This window comes from Bos indicus, chromosome 12 (assembly GCF_029378745.1).
Source record: "Bos indicus isolate NIAB-ARS_2022 breed Sahiwal x Tharparkar chromosome 12, NIAB-ARS_B.indTharparkar_mat_pri_1.0, whole genome shotgun sequence".
NCBI lineage: Eukaryota > Metazoa > Chordata > Mammalia > Artiodactyla > Bovidae > Bos > Bos indicus.
Genome location: NC_091771.1, coordinates 13,310,234 through 13,323,990, shown reverse-complemented (window position 1 = coordinate 13,323,990; position 13,757 = coordinate 13,310,234). Strand labels below are relative to the sequence as shown.

The 13,757-nt window shown below is 44.6% G+C and overlaps 1 protein-coding gene across 2 annotated transcripts in view; it reads left to right on the top strand.

Moving 5' to 3' along the window:
* ENOX1 (ecto-NOX disulfide-thiol exchanger 1) overlaps positions 1-13,757 on the top strand; it is a 342,949-nt gene that overhangs the window by 290,848 nt on the left and 38,344 nt on the right. The gene's annotated exons all lie outside the window — the stretch shown is intronic.

Below are 13,757 nucleotides of genomic sequence, written 5' to 3'. Positions count from 1 at the left end.
CTGAGAAGTACCTTGCACAAGGGCGGTATAGACTCTTGTCTATACCTGTCAGACTCTGTCAGCTCGACGGGCTGACTCCCTGGAGCCAGGTCTTACAGCCACCACTTTATGGGTATGTGAGCTTAGGAAACTAACTTATTTATGCCTCGATTTTATCATCTGTAAAGTGGGGAGGCTAGCAGGGCTGGATCCTGGCAGCTACCAAGCACTCAGCAAGGGCTGACTATCAGTGCCATTATTTTTTTAGTTCAGAGGACTCCAAATTCTACATCCATCACACACCATGCATCAGCAATCCAGACCACTTCGTTCTTGGAGTATTTCTCAGAGCTGGCGTATGCCGGAAGGCCGTGAGGAGAGAGAATTGGATTTTGGTGCATGGGGGAGGAGAGACGCTTTAATGTTTACTGAGATCTCAGTATGGCTGGCAAGCCCTGTGGAATTTGATCTTACTTTAATCATAATTAAATGTCTCTCTTTCCCATTTATCAGATTGCATCCCATCTATTCTCATGACCTAATTTACCTCTATAAAGGTCAAAAAAAAACTCTGAATTTTAATATTATCATTAGTAACGTAAACTCAGCAGGTGAAAATTATGATAGTGGGTGCTTTGTAGCGGAGAAAAATAAGAAATGTCATACTGAGAAATGGACTGGGAAAATAACATGCCAAGAACGCCATAATACAATTAATCTTTACCGGCAATAGAGTCAGTATCATACAAGATGAATCAAACTGACTAATTCTGGATGCACATACATACATTTAGAAGTATTTCGCTTTAGTTTCTTCTATTTGCTGCTCCATTTTTATTGGTTAAGGAGATTTTTCATCTCAGTACTTTTTCAGCCTATGAAGGGTATGGACTTGGGTAGATACAGTAGTAGGGGTTGCATTTTTTATGTACTGAAGAGAAATACACAACTGTTTCTGAGATCAAGGGTATTTTTTTTTCATTTGGCAATATCTGTAGTGGCATACAGTAAAACAAAATACTGCAACCCGCACTTCACTGAATGGAGTTAAAGGAAGACAAAAGAGTGATTTTTCTTAAATTTACTTCAGTTTTATTTAATGTGGCTGCCACAAAACTATGCCAGAAGAAAGTCGTCTAATCACCAGCTTGAGACCACAGTTTAAGCTTGGTGTGAACTGTGATAGCCATAATTAAGCTGTGATCCAGGCAGCAGTATGCTCTTAGTATTTAATGGAAAACATCACAAAATTGAAATTGCTCTTCCCTATCAGAGTTTTCTTATTAAAAGTATTTGTGGGATAATCCCATACCTATGGCCGATTCATGTTGATGTTTGACAGAAAACAGTGAAATTCTGTAAAGCAATTATCCTTCAATTAAAAAATAGATTAAAAAAAGAATTGAACTATATATACACACACACACACACACACACAACTGTATATATGCATTCATGTGTGTATGTATATTATATAATAGTAAATATATGTGTGCATGTATGTGGGAGGAGGGTTATATGTAAAATATGAAAGGTAAGATAACTGAATGTTAATAGTGCTTATAACTGGGTAGTAGAATTCCAGTTATTTTTTAAAATCTATATTCTGTCAATGTTCTATATTAAAAATATATGTTTATTTATAAATACATATTTATTTGTAATGAGAAAGCCAAGAAATGTTTTAAAAATTAAAGTGAACTCGAGAATTGTCTTAAGTTTTAAAAAGAAAGAAAAGAGTTATAAGCTTATAATGTGACGTCCCCCAAAATGTTAATACTTTTAAAACATATTGAAAGCAATAACGACAGATACAAACTCAAAATTAACTTTGTACCAACTGAATCTAAACTAGTAAAGAAATTATTTTACTTTAAAATGATGCCACAACAAATACATTTAGGACCCAAAGGATGTAAAATACCCAGAGCAACTGCATTGTTTATTTTCTCTTTTCATTACACGTCGTCCTCCTAGACTTCCAGTCTAGGACAGGAGTTTGAGCAAACTCTGGGAGATAGTGAAGGACAGAGAAGCCTGGCGAGCTGCAGTTCATGGGGTCACAAAGAGTCAGCCACAACTTAGCAACTGAACAACAGACTCCTGGTAAATCACTCCTGGCCGGGGCTACTGACCTGATCCTATGACTGCCAGTCAGTTTTGTCTACAAAATTTATGGCTCTCCATGTAATAACAGACGCGCTTGATTTAATTCAACAAAGATTACCGAGTCTACTTACTATTTATTCTTTTAAAAAAATATATTGGTTGCAGATTTAGCTGTGTGCAGAGGACTGTGTAGCCCCTGAGGACACTGTCCCCGTGTAGAGAAATGCCTGCAGGTGGCATGGTCCCTCGAAGTCCTGGTAGAGACACCAGAGGATGGCGGTGGTACAGCAGGTAGCAGCTGTCACCTGCGGGAGGCGGAGACAGAGGGTGGCTGGAGAGCCGCTCCCAGCCCAGATGCTGTCCTGAGGTCAGGACCCATACTTTCAGCTACCTGCCCAAGATTCGGACAGAGTTAAACAACAGTACAGAGTTAATTTCGAGTATTTATTATGAGTGCTTTCGTTATGTGTTTAAGTGTTAACTTTCCAGCTGCCTCCAATATTTCTCAACTGCTGGGGCCAGTCCTTCTCATTCTTTGTGACCCCTGATTCTGGTATCATTATTCTGCTAGTTGTCCAGACTTTCTGCTTCACACACACACAATCTGTTCATTCTTTATTTTTTCTTTTTTTTTTTTTGTATTTTCTTGGCCACAAGGCATGGCATGTGGGATGTTAGTTCCCTGACCAAGGATCGAACCCATATCCCTTACATTGGAAGCACAAAGTCTTAACCACTGGACCACCAGGGAAGTCCCCGTTCTTCCTGTAGAATGGCTCTGTATCCCCTGATTTTCTGTCTTCTCCCATCACCTCAACTTACCTGGAGTGTGGCTGGGGCTCCCCCGTGTTCCCCCTGCCCGAGCCTCTTCCCTCTCTCAGCCAGACCCACCCACGGCCCTCCCTTGGTCTTTGGAGCATGCCCTGACCCCAGCTTTCCCCCACACACATCTTCAAAACCAGGAGGACATGCATGCAGCATCTTCTTCCTCCTCACTGGCCCCAGCATCCTGCCTTTGAAACCCTTCCCTGTTGCATGGACCATGGTTACAAGTCACACTTGTCCAAAGGACAGGGAGTCACCACGTAATAGCAGCAGAGAGCCAGGCCCGTCCCTGCTAACCCTGCTCCCGAGCCAGGCCCCTGCTGGCTCAGGCAGGGATAACCCAGGACCACGACTCTCCTCCCTGCTCCCCTCTGCGTTTGCAGCTGCCCCCGAGCCACCACTCATCAGTCAGCCTGGAGCCCCTGCTGACTCCCCGGTGGCCCAGGACCGATGACAGAGGGGGCCCAGGACTCAACAGGCATTCTGCAATTTACAAGGGCCAGAGAGGGAGCCCAGCACAGTGGTTAAGACTCTAGAGGGAGACAGCACAGGTTCACGTCCACAGTCTGCTCCTTACTGGTTCTGTAATCTCATGCAAGTGCTCAGCCACTCCAGTCCTCGCTTGCCTTGTCTGTAAAATGGCAGTGCAGCAGTGCTGACCGCCTAGGGCTCAGTCTTCCTGAGGAGGATTGCATGAGTTCGTGTGTGATTGCATGAGTTCGTACGTGTAAAGTTCTTTGTTCAGTTACTTATTTCTGTATTTGGCTGTGCTGGGTCTTAGTCGTGGCACACGGGATCTTCTGTCTTCACTGTGGATTGTGGGATCATTTTAGTTATAGCATGTGGGATCTAGTTCCCCGACCAGGGACTGAGCCTGGGAGCGCAGAGTCTTAGCCACTGGGCCACCAGGGAAGTCCCCATAAGGTTCTTATAATACTGCCTACACAGAGTAAGCACTGTCTGTGTTTATTAAATAAATATCACCAAGGATGATCTAGAAAGAAAGCCACCAGGAGAAATGCTTCATCTCCAGTAACTAAACTACCCTGAGTTTTCTCTTTCTTAATCAGTCAGTTCAGTCCAGTCACAGTCATGTCTGACTCTTTGCAACCCCATGGACTGCAGCACGCCAGGTCTCCCTGTCCATCACCAACTCCCAGAGTCTACCCAAACTCATTGAGTCAGTGATCCCATCCAACCATCTCATCCTCTGTCATCCCCTTCTCCTCCCTCCTTCAATCTTTCCCAGCCTCAGGGTCTTTTCAGAGTGAGTCAGTTCTTCACATCAGGTGGCCAAAGTAGTGGAGTTGCAGCTGATTTCTTAATCGGTTCTCACCTGTTTTAATCTTTGTGATTGGAAATCTTAGAAAATCTTTTAGGTGTCTTAGGACATGATGCATGCCCTCTGGATCTAAGTCCAGGCATTGAAACTCAATGAGGTGGAACATCCCAGCACAGAAAATGAGCTAGTGCTGTGATGAATCCCTGCCTCTTGGCTGAGGGCAGGAGCCACACGTCTGCTCTCAGACGGTCTCTCTGAGGCTCCCCTCTGCAGACCCTGGACATCAAAGGCTGCTGAGCAAAGGTGGGTGGAGTGCCCTGACCCTCAGGACTGGTGGTACCGAGCTTCAGCAACTGGTAAGATTAGTGGGTCCTTGGAACTTCTAAGCCACAGAAAATCCCTGCCATCATGTTCACTCTTGGGGATTGATCCATTCTTACATTCCCTTAAACCTTAAGGAATCTTGAAGCTTACTCAGCTACTCATTCTCGACAATCCTTTTCCCATCCATTTGCTTTTTAAATGTTTTTTTTTTCTTCCCTCTTCCTTTTCTTTTCTCTCTAATTTTTATTGGCACTGAAATGCAGGGTAAGTATATATCGTCAGTGCCAAGCTGGCTGTCTTACTTGGATGGAAGCACCAAGTCAGGGAAAACAGCACATAGCAGAGATGAAATCTGGGGGCAAGAAGAGACTATAGGACTCATCCACTACCAAGCCCACTTTTAACAAAGAGGGATAATGAAATGAGGGCCCACAGCAAGTGAGTGGCGCTTAGGACCAGTCTTCTGTGTCTAAATCCACCATTTTCCCACCGTTCTGTGTGTGTGCTCAGTCACGGCCAACTCTTTGCAACCCCGTGGATGTAGCCCGCTAGGCTCCTCTGCCCGTGGGATTTTCCAGGCAAGAACACTGGAGCGGGTTGCCATTTCAGCCTCCAGGGAATCTTCCCGACCCAGGGATGGAACCTCTGTCTCCTATGTGCCCGGCATTGGTGGGTGGATTCTTTTACCACTGTGCCACCTGGGAATATCCTTTCACTATTCCAGGCCGTTGTTTATGGGTCATCCTTCATTTATCAGCCTTCATTTATTGTCCTTCATTTATCAGGGGTACCTGCCGTATAACCAACTTAGTCACTGGCTCATAAAGAAAAGCAGGAGAAGAATCCATTCTTCCTCCCCGACTGTGGTTCTAATCTTGTACAAACTAGCTGAAGGCTACTAGAGACTGCTATGGCGCTTGATGGATTGCTTTGGTATCTTGAAAAAGTGTTAAGTAAAGGCTGCGGAAGTAGCTGATGGGCATCTTGACAGTTGTCTGCAGGGCCCCTGGCTTCATGGAGTGTGATGTCTAGGATTAAGGCCTGGGCACAAACAAAGGAGGCAGAGAAGGAACCAGAGTCTCACGGCGTGGTGTTGGCAGTGGGGAGGCGACATGGTGAATCTTGACCAAGCGAATCTTGACGACTCTCTCACTCACCTTGTACTAGTAGCCCTTGGAGGGCCACAGGGTGGAGGTCTCCTTATCTCAGATGTGTGTGGCGGGGGCTGGGGGATGTCGTTTGGTGTGTTATTCAGTAATCAGCTACCGAGTGTGCTTACGTACAGCTCTTCAGAACGGCGTCTTTTTATTTCTTTCTAAATCAGAGGATAGCAGGATAGTAAGAGTGCCACGGAGCATTAAGAAAACAGACTATGCACAGTTCGAACCCTGCTGCAGTTTGTCCCTTTTGCACACGTTTTTGTGTAACCGTAGCCAGGGTCTTACACAAAACTCTCCCGTAGGTGGAGTACCCCAAGTATGTATATGCACCTGTTCTGTACCCGGTCGGTCTTGAGAATAATAAAAGGAAATAATGATCTTAATAACGGTGATGGCACAGTATTCCTAGAAGTTATAGTCTTCAAAAGCACCATTTCACGGATGACGTTTGGTCTTCACAGCACCCCAGAGGGATAGGCATACATTGTTCTCCATGGTTTATGTAAGACAGTTCAGAGACTCCCTGCCTGAAGTTATCCAGTACGTAAATAATGGGGACAGAATCGGAACACAGGTCCCACCTGGATGCCTCACTTGCTGGGATATGTGAGTGCCCTGCAGGAGCTGGCAGTTTTGCAGAAGCAAACACAGGTGATCCTCGGTTTATGCCAGATGTGCAAGTGGGCAACTGCCACACTAAGTGACATAGAAAATGTGTTGAGATAAGGGAGGCTTACAGATAGGCTGGAATCAGTGCTGCTAAGAGATACGGGATTTGTACTATGTGTGAAAATACATGTAGGAGGTGGTGAAGAAAAGAGGAGAGGGTTTTCTAAGAATGTATCTGGACCTACCATCTAAAGAAGAGAGGCTATAAGGGGAGGACTGAATCTGAAATGCCAGGCTCAATCTGGCATTTTTCCACGGGTTATCAGAAAGCATCCAAAGTGTTGTTGTTGTTTTTTAATTTTTGTTTTTATGTGGCTGCACTGGGTCTCAGTTCCAGCATGTGGGATCTAGTTCCCCGACCAGGGATAGAACCCAGCATTTGGGGCAGAGTCTTAGCCACTGAGCCACCAGGGAAGTCCCCAGGCATCTGAGTTTTAAGTGGAGACTGACAAGATGAAAGTGGCATTTTAGAAAACTGATCTGGTAATACCATATAAGGTCGACTTGAAGAGGGAGAAGCCAGATGCAGAGACAAAGCAGGAGGTCCCTGCTGTGGTCCAAGGAAGAAACGAAGCGGACTGAGAGTGGAGCACTGGGAGTGGCGATGGGAGAGAAGCAGGAGAGAGATTTCACAGATCCTCGATGGGATCCTGATCTAGAAAAGTCTTTGGGGGCAGGAGAGGATGAACCAAAGGCCTGCAAGTGGAAGGATGATGGTGCTACTAGTGAAAGAGAAAAGTTAGAAGAAAATGCAGCCCTGACAGGTGAGGTGAACTGGACATTTTAGAATGTAGGCATTATAGAATTTTAGAAGAAGCACCACATCAGGAGGGACCTGGATGCACACATTTTTTAAATAAGGACATTCCACTCATTCCAAAGGATGCAGTCTTTTATTTTTAATTAATTTTTTAATTAGAGGATAATTGCTCTACATTGCTGTATTGGTTTTTGCTATACAGAAAGGAGAATTAGCTATCCATATACAACTAGACTGGATACATATATCACCCCCCTCGGGAGCCTCCCTCCCTGCTTCCATCCCATCCCTCGAGGTCGTCACAGAGTGCCGGGCTGGGCTCCCTGTGTTACGGAGCAACTTCCCACTAGTTAGCTGCTCGACACGTGGTTGTGTATATTATACGCCAGTGCCTCTTTCTCAGTTAATCCTGCCCTCTTCCTCTGCTGTGTCCGCAAGTCCTCCTCTGGGTCTGCAACTCCATTTCTTTTCTGTAAATAGGTTCGTCAGTCCTGTTTTTCAGATTCCATATACATGTGTTACTGTACGGTATTTGTTCTTCTCTTTCTGATTGACTTCACTCTGTGTAACAGGTTCTAGGTTCACCCACCTCACTACAGCTGACTCACATTCTTTGCTCTTTATGTCTGAGTGATAGTCCATTGGGTATATGTACCACTACTTCCTTATCCATTCACCTGTCAGTGGGCACCTCGGGTGCTTCCATGTCCTGGCTATTGTAAATAGTACAGCAATGAACATCGGGGTACATGTATCTTTTAGAATTGTGATTTTGTCAGGGTGTATGCCCAGTGGTGGGATTGTGGGTCATAGAGTAGTTTTACTCCTAGTTTGTTAAGGAATCTCCATACTGCTCTTCAGAGTGGCTGTGCCAGTTTACACTCCCAGCAACACTGCAGTAGGGTTCCCTTTTCTCCACATCCTCTCTTGCATTTACTGTTTATAGTTGTTTTTTTTTTTGATGATGGCCATTCTGACTGGTGTGAGGTGAGAACACTGACTTGTATTCCAGACTAAATAATTAGAGAGGAACATCATAATGTAACTGAAGCATACCTTGCTCTAATACACTGAATAATTTTATATTTTGTAGTTACTATTATCTGTTGAATTTAATTTGCTTACACTTATTTAAAGAAATATTATGTCTTATAAATTTTGAACTTTGTTTTCCTCCTAATGAATGTATTTTGTCATATACTGTTACTTTCTTACCCTCTAAAGTCACAGTCTGCACATATTTTAAACTTTTTTGAACCCTTTTTGTACTGTTTTTTTTTATTATTTGTTTTATTTGTTTTTATTTTTTAACTTTACAGTATTGTATTGGTTTTGCCATATATCAACATGAATCAGCCACAGGTATACACATGTTCCCCATCCTGAACCCTCCTCCCTCAGTAAATACTTATTAAGGTATTACTTTAAATAATAAGTAAGTAAGTATTTAACTCCTATCCTGACCCCCACCCCCGACACACGCTCCTCCACAGAGTTTTAACAGATGGTTAAGTACAGGCAGTATACCAGGGGTAAGAATTGCACCTTAAAGAATGCCTCTTTTTTTCTATTCTGAAATCATGTTGTTTTGCAGAGAATATGCATTTACATTAATTTTTAAGACAGTAATGGACTTTATAAAGAATAATCACGTGTACACCTGTGGCGGATTCATGTTGATGTATGGCAAAACCAATACAGTATTGTGAAGTAACTAGCCTCTAATTAAAATAAGTAAATTAACATTAAAAAAAATAATCAAAAATATTTTACTAAAAATGAGGACATCCCTTTAAATGAAGCTTTAAATAGAAGTCCTATATTATAAAACAGAAGAAAGAAGTAATAGACTGGGAATTCTAGAGATCTGCTCCTAGTTAATTTTAGAGATGGGGTTCCATGACGCATACATTCAAAGATGATGAACCCTCTCCAGCACCCTCATTTTTAGACTATTGATCCGAGGCTTGAAGATGTTGCTTTCCTTACCCAAGGTCAACTCATTGTTCGTAGAGGAGCCAAGGCAAAACTTAAGCATGTAGGGTGCCTTCTGCCACCTCACGACCAGCTCTCATTTTGGTGAATTTATTTATTTTTCTTTATTTATTTGGTTGCACTGGGTCTTTGTTGCTGCACTCAGGCTTTCTCTAGTTGCGGCAAGTAGGGGCTACTCCTCCTTGCAGGGCAGCGGCTTCTCACAGCCCTGGCCTCTCTTGTTGTGGAGCATGGCCTCTAGGTGCATGGGCCTTATTAGTTGCTGCACGCGGGCTCAGCAGTTGCAGCGTGCGGCTCTCAGGGCACGTGGGCTCAGCAGTCGCAGCGTGCGGCTCTCAGGGCACGTGGGGTCAGCAGTCGCAGTGTGCGGCTCTCAGGACACGCGGGGTCAGCAGTCGCAGCATGCAGCTCTCAGGGCACTCGGGGTCAGCAGTCGCAGCGTGCGGCTCAGGGCACTCGGGGTCAGCAGTTGCAGCCTGCGGCTCTCAGGGCACACAGGGTCAGCAGTTGCAGCGTGCGGCTCTCAGGGCACTCGGGGTCAGCAGTTGCAGCCTGCGGCTCTCAGGGCACGCGGGGTCAGCAGTCGCAGCGTGCAGCTCTCAGGGCACTCAGGGTCAGCAGTTGCGGCAACAGGCTTAGTTGCTCCATGGCGTGTGAAATGTTCCTGGACCCAGGATTGAATCCATGTCCCTGGCATTGGCAGGTGGATTCCTATCCACTGTGTCACCGGGGGAGCCCCCCACCTTTCATTTTGAATTTGAAATGGGAAGTGATAAAGCAAGCAAGCCCAGGGGTCGATTGACGATAAGGAACAGAAGGTAAGTGTGAACTGTGATGATAGATGAACCCAGGAGAATGAAAGAACTCTGATCAAAGGAAATAGAGGAGAAAAAGTGGTGACTGAGCTTTGGCAAAAGTACCCCAGTTAAGAGTATAAGAAAGTTACCATTTTATCCATGTGTACTGGGCCAGCAGTGTGTTAGTTGCTCAGTCATGTCCGACTCTTTGTGACCGCATGGACTGTAGCCCACCAGGCTTCTCTGTGCATGGAATTCTCCAGTAAAGAATACTGGACTGGGTTGCCGTTCCCTTCTCCAGGGGATGTACCCGACCCAGGGATTGAACCCAGGTCTCCCACTTTGCAGACAGATTTTTTACCATCTGAGCCACCAGGGAAGCCCCTGGGCCAACAGAGGGAATAAAAAAGCCAATGAAGATGAAATTAAAAATTAGGAGGAAAAAGACCAGGACTTCTTATGTAACAGAAGCAAGAGAGGCAGAGGGTTTAAGAAGGGATGAGTGAGTGATGTCAAGTATCACATGGTACACAGACTGAGACAAATATAAGCAGTTCAAAGGATAGTTTCAGGGGGTGAATAATGAGGAAGCTGAGATTCCAGGTGGTGAGGCAGTAGCCACAGTGGGTATACACCATGTATTCAAGAAACTTTGTGGTGGAAAGAAATTAGCATGAAAGTTAAGGAGGTCCCAGGAATAATGAAAGGAGTAAACGAGGATTTTATAAGGCTAGAGAAGTCATGTACTTGGTTCTTAGGGGCTTGGTAGGTGGAGGAGAACAAAAACAAAACAACAAAGCGCGAACCTAGCTCAGTAAATTATTGAAAAACAGCTTCTCTAAATGGATAAATTACTTTGACCATCTCTTAAAGTAATTGACAAGGACTCTTAAAGGAGAAATGTCTGCCTTTGAGTAGCTAACCTTTCAGAAGTCTGAAAAAACCCTCCGTGGCATCTGTAGTTTCCAGTTATTGAAAACCTCTTCTTCCAGGCCTTTCATGATTCCCTGTAAGTGTCACAGAAATTAGAGTTAAAAGGTAGACGGCGAAAAGATTTATTAGATAATCTTGCTCATTCTCCTGCCAAGTGCAGGATTGTTACTTATTGTGCATTTTCTAGTCTGGAGTGCTTTTCGACCATGTCAAGTGAATGGTGTTCTTGCCACTGCCCTTGGAATACTATTTCATAATCCTATTGATCTCACGGTGAAGAAACCCTTGATCCCCATCCTAATGTTTCCTTCCTAGTGTATACTTGGTACACTATTAGCAATTTGTCCTTGATAACCTCTCTTACTTCCTAACCCAAGCTGCACTTACTGTATCCAGTTTTCAGTCTCTTAAGCACCTGGACACCTTCACTAGTAGACATGTAATTCTTAAGGGCATGTTACATCTATCAGGGCAAAGAATTTGTATGGGATAAAAGATACAAATTCTATTTTCCACTTCATGGCAAATAAGGAAACAATGGAAACAGTGAGAGACTATTTTCTTGGGCTCCAAAATCACTGCAGACAGTGACTACAGCCATGAAATTGAAAGATGCCTGCTCCTTGGAAGAAAAGCTATGACAAACCTAGACAGCATATTAAAAAGCAGAGATGTTACTTTGCCTACAAAGGTCCATATAGTCAAAGCTATGGTTTTTCCAGTAGTTATGTATGAATGTGAAAGTTGGACCATAAAGAAGGCTGAATGCTGAAGAATTTATGTTTTTGAACTGTGGTGCTGGAGAAGACCCTTGAGAGTCCCTTGGACTGCAAGGAGATCCAACCAGTCCGTCCTAAAGGAAATCAATCCTGAATATGCATTGGAGGGGCTGATGCTGAGGCTGAAGCTCCAATACTTTGGCCACCTGGTACAAAGAGCTGACTCATTGGAAAAGACCCTGATGCTGGAGAAGATTGAAGGCGGGAGGAGAAGGGGACAACAGAGGCTTAGATGGTTGGATGGCATCACCGACTCAATGGGCATGAGTTTGAGCAAGCTCCAGGAGATGGTGAAGGACAGGGAAGCTTCGTGTGCTGCAGTCCACGCGGTCGCAAAGAGTCAGACAGGACTGAACGACTCAACAACAATTTTATGCTTCTGATGGTGAAAGTTCCTTCTATATTCCATAGATGTGGTGGGGGGGCGGGGAATGAACAGTTAATTTTTTTTAAGAAATGGGTCTAAGTCTTTCTAACCTGTGATCCAGTGTCGTAGTAAAAGATGTCCCCCAATTACTAAATAGATAAGTTGTAACATCCTAAGTAGAGAATATGAAACCCTTAAGGTCAGACTAGGATTTAGACTTAAACCGTGGATTTTATACTAAGAGCAGAGCATAGGCTGTCATTTTCAGTCTGAAAAAATACTTCCACAGAAAGCTGCTCCCAGGACTTTCAATTTTCCAATCATCAAAGCAACAGTCACTGGTGAGGCACGTCTGAGTCCTTGTTGACTGAGCCACATTTAGTGGAGGCTGCTCAAAGTCCCTTTCTTTTATGACTTCAGCTTTGGACATGAGGACGGGTGCCTTACAGCACTCTTGACTGGCCTTGGTCTGGCCTGCCCTTCCTCTTCTTGCTGGTTTCTGACCTGCTGCCTGCCCTCTGTGATCCATATTCCCCCAACAACCCGGATCCTCAGCTATGCAATGCCCCAGGACACCACTCAGTTTTGGCAGCTAATGTGGGTCTGTTATCTGCTAAACTCTGCTCGTGATCTCATTTGGCCCCCGTCATCATCCTGGCTGTTAACAGAGCACCCCTTCTCAGAGATACTGTTTCTTCTCAGCCCTGAAGTTCATTATTTATATTTCTCTTAAATAACACTGTCATCATCCTGGTTAATGTTGATCCGTCCTCTTTCTTGATACATCTCTGCTGCTGCTGCTGCTGCTGCTGCTGTTAAGTTCCTTCAGTCGTGTCCGACTCTGTGCGACCCCATAGACGGCAGCCCACTAGGCTCCTCTGTCCCTGGGATTCTCCAGGCAAGAACACTGGAGTGGGTTGCCATTTCCTTCTCCAATGCATGAAAGTGAAAAGCAAAAGTGGAGTCGCTCAGTCGTGCCCGACTCTGTGCAACCCCACGGACTGCAGCCTACCAGGCTCCTTCGTCCATGGGATTTCCCAGGCAAGAGTACTGGAGTGGGGTGCCATTGCCTTCTCTACTAGCCCTTAAAACACTTCATCACAGAAGGAATTGCTTGTGACTCTTCTTTATCAGGTGTTCTCATCTCATCTACATAAACCTTTGGGTTTATTGTTTTCAAGTTCTGAATTGTGTTTCTGCTGGGACTGGTTTCCAAGATCCCTTCTGTGCAAGTATAAGAGCATCTTTCATTCTCATGACCTTTTGTGTCTAACGGGCTCCAGACTTGCCCCAATCATTCTTAATTTGAATGCCTTCAGGTTGGGGTGTGCTCTTTACAGACTCAACACGCTTCTAACAATTTCCTATATTCTTTTATCTGGCCAGCTTTGTTAATGTGTAAAGGTTAGCTAAATATCTGTGCTGTAACCAGCTCCAATCCTGGGATCACTGGCCAAACCATCTAAGTTGTCCTCTGTCCCTGCCTCCCTACCCTCTGTCCTTCTGACAGAATCCATCCGCTAATGGAAACAGTGTCCTTAATTCTTTTTTTTTTAAGATGACAGTTTTGTTTTTTTGTTTTGTTTTTTGCCGTGCTGCGTCTTCATTGCTGAATGGGCTTCCCTCCAGTTGTGCAGAGTGAGGACTACTTTCTAGTCACCATGAGCAGGCTTCTCATTACAGTGACTTCTCTTGCTGTGGGGTGCAGGCTCAGCATTCGCAGCTCCAGGGTTCTAGATCACAGGCTCAATAGTTGTGGCACACAAGCTTAAGTGCTC